At 40.4% G+C, this 7121-nt stretch overlaps 1 pseudogene; it reads left to right on the forward strand.

The window, feature by feature from the left end:
- The first annotated feature begins 411 nt into the window (after nucleotides 1-411).
- LOC107973802 (protein tyrosine phosphatase type IVA 1-like) lies at nucleotides 412-1159 on the forward strand (annotated as a pseudogene).
- Nucleotides 1160-7121: the final 5962 nt, after the last annotated feature.

Raw genomic sequence — 7121 nt, forward strand, 5'->3', positions numbered from 1 at the left:
TTTCTGAGACCTCTGTTCTATTCCATTGGTCTATATATCTGTTTTGGTACCAGTACCATGCTGTTTTGGTTACTGTAGCCTTGTAGTATAGTTTGAAGTCAGGTAGCGTGATGCTTCCAAATAGGAACAGCTCCGGTCGGCAGCTCCCAGTGAGATCGACGCAGTAGGCCACCATTTTCAATGCATAAACACATTCCTCAGTTCTGTGGTGTTCTTGGTCACATATTTATGGAGTTTCTGAAGGGCAGTGGAGATCACTGCCAGGCATAGCATGACCTCTATGCAAACAAGGAAACTGTAGAAATTCATTACTACTCTACCAAGAAGCACCCATTGTCCTGGACACAGAAGTGTTGAATTGAAACCCATAGGGCATTTTACAAGAGTTCTGACCTAGATAGGGTAAACCTCAGTGTGCTTCCTTTCTGTTGCCTCAGTATTACTGGATTGAAGAATTGTCACTTCTTGTTAGGAGGTTCATTTCATTTATTGTTACTTACAACTTCATACTCAAAGCACTGAGAATTTCAAGTGGAGTATATTGAAGTAGACTTCAGTTTCTTTGCATCATTTCTGTATTCAACTTTTAAAATTCTTTCATCACCCTATTGAGTGTCTTTTAACTAAATTAACATGGCTCAAATGAACCGTCCAGCTCCTGTGGAAGTCACATACAAGAACATGAGGATTTCTTACTACACACAACCCAACCAATGTGACCTTAAACAAATTCGTAGAGGAACTTAAGAAGTATGGAGTTTTCACAATAGATAAGAGTATGTAAAGCAACTTATGACACTACTCTTCTGGAGAAAGAAGGTACCCATGTTCTCGATTGGCCTTTTGATGACGGTGCACCACCATCCAACCAGATTGATGACTGGTTAAGTCTTGTGAAAATTAAGTTTCATAAAGAACCTCATTGTTGTACTGCTGTTCATTGCATTGCAGGCCTTGGGAGAGCTCCAGTACTTGTTGCCCTAGCATTAATTGAAGGCAAAATGAAAGATGATGATGCAGTACAATTCGCAAGAAAAAAGCAGTGTGGAGCTTTTGACAGCAAGTTAACTTTTGTATTTGGAGAAGTGTCGTCCTTAAAGATGTGGCTGCACTTCAAAGACTCCAGTGGTCATAGATACAACTGTTGCAGTCAATAAAACTGGGGTCCCTGATGCTATTGCCTTGGAAGTGGAACTTGAGATAGGACCTGATTTGTTATACTTATTAGCCAACATGTTGGCTTTGAGTAAGTCTAATGAAACTTCCATAGGAGTACTGAAAGGCAGTTTTACCAGGCCACAAGCTAGACAGATTTGGCAACCTCTGTGTTTGGGTTACAGTCAAACTATTTGGACACTTGGCAAAAGATTCTTGCTGTTAGCATTTAAAATGTGCCTGTCGTTTGTACCAACTGACCTTTCCTGAAATCATGCAGTATTGAGTTATGTCTTGTTTAAATCTATTCGCTTGCCAGAATCTTATCAATATATAAGAAAATTAGGAAGATTAGGTGCCACCCGGCACAATACTTGTGTATTTTTAGTACCATACAGAACTAAAATCCCAGGAACTATGAACACTCTAGACCTTATGTAGTTTATTCCTTCAATCATTTCAAACATTGAAAGTAGGGCCTACATAGTGATTTGCCTGCTCACTCTATGTTTACATCTCCCACATTCATGCTAGCAAATATCAGATTTGTTTAACCATTGATTCTTTTTTTTTTTTACCATGTCTTACAGTGATTATTTAATGTGTTTCAATAAATCTTACTTTGTGCTGTTATGAAAAGCCTCCATTTAAAAAAATCTACATTGTATAGAAGCATGTGTCTTTAATGTCTTCAGACAGAAAGGCCTTACAGTTCATTTAATGTTTGCAATCTGAGGTGCAACTTCACAGGCAGGGCCTGAGAAAAGAATGGGAGGGGGCTATTCATTATTTTTAGCAAAATTTTGCCTTTGTCTTGTGCAGAGCATGTGGGATATGCCCTTTAATTTAGTAAAATATTTTTTAAAGGTAGAGATGATTTGTTATTGTAGCCAAAACAATTCTTAATCATAAATTTTCTAAAATTATTGTAATTTTTTCCATATTTATCAGAAGTTGTTTACCAACTTATTTTTGTTTGAAAGTGATTTTTTATTGCCTTCTCTTCCTAACCATTCTTGCAAAAAAAAGAAGCAGGTTTCTGCTAATGAATTGAGCAGACATCTAATTTTTATATGCCTTTTGAGCTGTGTAACTTAATATTTGGATACTTGATAATTTGTTTTATTATGTAATTGATAAAATGGTGGTGTGTATTAAGGTTAGTTCAACCATATATTTATACTGTCTGGGGATGTGTGGTTTTAGTTCTGTGGGAGAAATAATTTGTCAGTGTTCATCAGCTTGTAAAAACTTAGTGTGAGAGCTTAAACATCTAAATAAATAGTGAAATGCATTTATCATCAAAAAAAAAAAACAGAGAGAGAGAAAAAGAAACAAACCAAACTCCTTCCCTATCAGGAGTGAAGACAAAGAAAGACAAATGAGATGAAGGATATAGGGAATTCCTCTTCACTGCCTTTGTGGGGAGAGGGAGAAGCAAAAGTTGTAAAGGAATATGGAATCCTACGTGCATCAGGGATTGGAAAACCAAAACTTTCAGAAGATGAATGGTGTCCCATTATGGGCAGAGAAGATTTACAAATCGATGTGTTCAGATTGCCAGATTCCAAGTTTTTACCATGCCCATTTTTTATTTCATTACAAATACTGTGCCCCAGAATAATTCCTGAAACTCACTTATTTACCTATAATTTCAGTAGTTATCAATGATTGGAGGTATATTTTATTTTTAAATAAAATAATTAGGGTTATGTTTCTGTTTGGAATGAACTAAAATGTTTTCAATTTATTTTTCACCTTAGCATCTTTAAGTTGCAATAAAACCGGCCTAGCAAGTAAAATTTCTAAAGAGTTATTTCAAATGAAATTACATATATTTTATCTACATTATGTCACATATATTATATTACATATTATACATATTTATAAACCATAAAGTATTCTGCATTAATAAGGCATTGCTACTGTTATTATTATTAGCAATTCTGTAAAAACTTTGAAATAACTTTGAATAATCTTTTTTCCCCCCTTGCCAAGAGTGTGAAATTATTTAAGAATTGGACATGGCCTAACATTTAGTTACTTAATGAAAATGGCATAGATTTCCCATTCTGGTGAAGTGATAGAAATCTCTACAACCTCATCTGTTGGAAAGTAATGGCTCTGAAAATGCAAAAGAAGGGAGAATAGGAGAATCAATTAAATTGTTCTTGTAGTACTAATTACAAATTGTGAAGCACTGGTTTTGTTTTAGGAGATTTTGAATGGGATTTTACATTAAGGCATACTTAATATCAGGCTAGTTAACCCGAGGAGAAACAAGTCTGAGTAAGCATTTGGTTATTTTCTTGCCTCAGAGAATTACCTGAACATATTTATTCCAACGATCTTGATTTTATGTAAATGAGCAAAATCTGTGCAATACAAACAGCCCAAATTCAAAGCAAATGTTTGAGAAAAATCACCACTAAAGGAAAGTTTATGTATTACCTCCCCCGCTGTTTTGTTTGACTATGACAGAGACGGGGGCAGGGGCAGAAGTAGCCATTTAAGCATGCTGTTTCCTCACCTGTAAAACGAAGTGGTTAAATGGTTAAGGACCACACACTCAGATGCTTGTGTGGGCCCAGCATATATTTGTATGAAGTTTGCTGCTGAGCTTAAGATCCTATGGAGTTACTGAGGACTATGATAAATAGAATAGGTATGGCCTTCCTTAAAGCATTCAAATTCATATATATATATATAAATATATATATATATTTTTTTAGACGGAGTCTCACTCTGTCGCCCAGGCTGGAGTGCAGTGGCGCAATCTCAGCTCACTGCAAGCTCCACCTCCCAGGTTCATGCCATTCTCCTGCCTCAGCCTCCCCAGTAGCTGGGACTACAGGTGCCCGCCACCATGCCAGGCTAATTTTTTGTATTTTTAGTAGAGACGGGGTTTCACTGTGTTAGCCAGGATGGTCTCCTGACCTCGTGATCCGCCCACCTCGGCCTCCCAAAGTGCTAGGATTACAGGCATGATCAAACTCAAAATTTTAAGGCTTTTTGCTGTCCAGAGGCTAGTCGCCTCTGGAACAAATGATTGCCAAGGTACAATAAGACACATTTCATGAACTCCTATCTTTTAGGAAACTGCTTTTCATGTCCACCTGTGCAAGTTCTTGATTTAGTGCCCATGAGATCCAAAGTCATCCTTTTTGCTTGCTCCATGAAATGAAGCTGGGCCATTTAGTTTTTAGTTGTCAGCTGACACAAGGTTAAGCTATGCTAGTAGAGTGTGCAGAAGAGATATTGCAGGAGAAAGGGGTTTGCTCCCTGATTCCAGTGAGCCCTCTTGGCAGGCTCCTGCAGTGTGGGCAGCTTCTCCAGTGTCTAGCTTATGCAGAGTGCAAAGCTTCTCTAGTGCCCAGCTCCTACAGTAGGGGTGACTCCTTAAGCATCTAGTTCTTGCAGTAAATACAGCTTATTTAGTGCCTGGCTTCTACAGTGCACTGTGGTCGTCAGCTTCCCCTAGAACCCTTTGTGTTCTTTTGTAGCAGAATCTCTCTGGTGAGGCATGTCCCTATGAACAGCTCTCCCTGACACCCTAGAGAGAGGATTTTCAGCAAGTTCCACTGGCATGGCACCTCAGTGATCTCTCAGTCACTCTGTGAGCCACAGCCATGCCCTCCAACAATGTCTTGACTTGTTCAGGCTGTTACATCAAAATACCATAGAGTGGATGGCTTATAAACAACAGAAATGTATCAAGTTCTGGAGGCTGGAAGTTTGAGATCAGAGAGCCAGCATGGTCAGTTCCTAGTAAAGGCCTTCTTCCAACAAGAAGGCTGCTGACTTCTTCTTGTATCCTCACATGGAGAACTCTCTGGGGTCCCTTTTATAAGGGCTTTAATCTCAATCATGAGGGCTCCACTCTGACCTAATCACCCCTCAAAGGCCTCACCAAACAAGGTCTGGATCTCAACCTTGAGTGCAGGGAGCTTTTTCTTGGGTGTTCTAGCTCAGCTCTAGGGATAGTGGCTCCTTGTATCTGCTATTTTTATATTATTTAGCATTATCTTCACTTCTTACTAGCCAATCTTTTGCTACTGTAGTCTCTCCCTATAATTAACAACTCTTTATATTAAACTTTCCCTTGTCCAAATTACCGTGTGGACTCTGTCTCATGAATGAACCCAAACTGAGCTACCCCCAAGCATTCAGCAGCTTTTCCATTTATGTTGGTGTTATTCAGATAGGACATCTCTACCCATTCCAGACAAGCCATCTCTACCTGTCCCTACCCAGAAATCAGAGATGTGTTTCTATCTATGTACAGGTCTCTTGATTCAAGTAAAGTGTTAATTATCCAACCTCATTTAATAGATAACTGAGAACAAGAAAAGCTGTATGGTTTCCTTATGATCACATAGCCAGTTAATTATGGAGCTGGGATCAGAACCCTAGTATTCTGACTCCTAACCCAATGTTCTTTCCTCTCTGCCATGCTGGCATTTTTCACTAAAAATATTAATTAAACCACTGTTTATGGGGGGCGGAGCAAGGTGGCTAAACAGAAGCCTCCACTGACTGCCCCCAAAGGAACACAAAATTTTAACAACTAACTACAAACAAAAATGCACTGTCATAAGAACCAAAAGTCAGGTGAGGAGTCACAGTACCTGGATTTAACTTTATATCATTGAAAGAGGCACTGAAGAGGGTAGGACACAGTCTTGAATCACTGATGCCACCTCTTCCCTATTCCCCAGAGCAGCTACATGGCATGGAGAGGGAATCTGAGCACTTTAGGGAGGGAGAGCACAGTGACTGTAGGACTTGATATTGAACTCAGTGCTGTTCTGCCATGGCAGAGAGCAAAGCTGAGCTGGGCTCAGCCATTGCCTGCCCACAGAGAGATCATTTGGATCAGCCTTAGCCGGAGGGGGATCATCCATCCCCGTGGTTGGGACTTGAGTTTCTCTGCAAGCCTCATCACCAAGGGCTAAAGTGCTCTGGAGTACGAGGTAAAATTAAAAGGCAGTCAGGGACACAAATACTGCATTTCCTAGGCAAGTCCTAATGCTGTGCTAGGATTAGAGCCAGTGGACTAGGGCGGCACGTGACCTAGGGAGACATCACCTGGAGTGGCTAAGGGAGTGCTTGCATCATCCCTCCCACAACCCCAGGCAGTGCAGCTCGCAGCAACAAAAGTGACTCCTTCCAGCACGGTGGCTCATGCCTGTAATCCTAGCACTTTGGGAGGCTGAGGCGGATCACTTAAGGTCAGGAGTTAGAGACCAGCCTGGCCAACATGGTGAAACCCTGTCTCTACTAAAAATACAAATATTAGCTGGGCATGGTGGCACATGCCTGTAATCCCAGCTACTGGAGAGGCTGAGGCAGGAGAATTGCTTGAACCTGGGAGGTGGAGGTTGCAGTGAACCTAGATCATGGTATTGCACTCCAGCCTGGGCAAAGAAGCGAGATTCTGTCTCAAAAAAAAAAAAAAAAAAAAAAAAAAAAAAAAAAAAAAAAAAAGTGACTACTTCCTTCTATTTAAGGAGAAGAAAGCAAAGAGGAAAGTGGACTTTGGCTTGTATCTTGACTACCAGTTCAGCCACAATAAGATAGGACACTGGGCAGAGTTATGAGTTCCCCAGACAACATTTCTATATACACCCTGGACTAGAAGGGAACCCACTGCCTTGAGAAGAACCAAGTCCTGGCAGGATTCATCATCTACTGACTAAAGAGCCCTTCAGCCCCAAATAACTAAAAGTGACACTAAGGTAGTATGCAGTGGGTCTTGGGTGAGAGTCTGAGATATGCTGGTTACAGGTGAGACCCAGCACGTTCCCAGCTGCAGCAACTACTATGAAAGACTCCCTCTGCTTGAGAAAAGCAGAGGGAAAAGTAAAAGGAACTTTGTCTTACACCTTAGGTACGTATTTGGCTACAGTAGAGTAGAATATCAGGTGGGCTCTTGGGGACCCTGAGTCTAGGCCTTGGTTCTTGGA

This window comes from Pan troglodytes, chromosome 13, assembly GCF_028858775.2.
Source record: "Pan troglodytes isolate AG18354 chromosome 13, NHGRI_mPanTro3-v2.0_pri, whole genome shotgun sequence".
In the NCBI taxonomy this organism is placed as follows: domain Eukaryota; kingdom Metazoa; phylum Chordata; class Mammalia; order Primates; family Hominidae; genus Pan; species Pan troglodytes.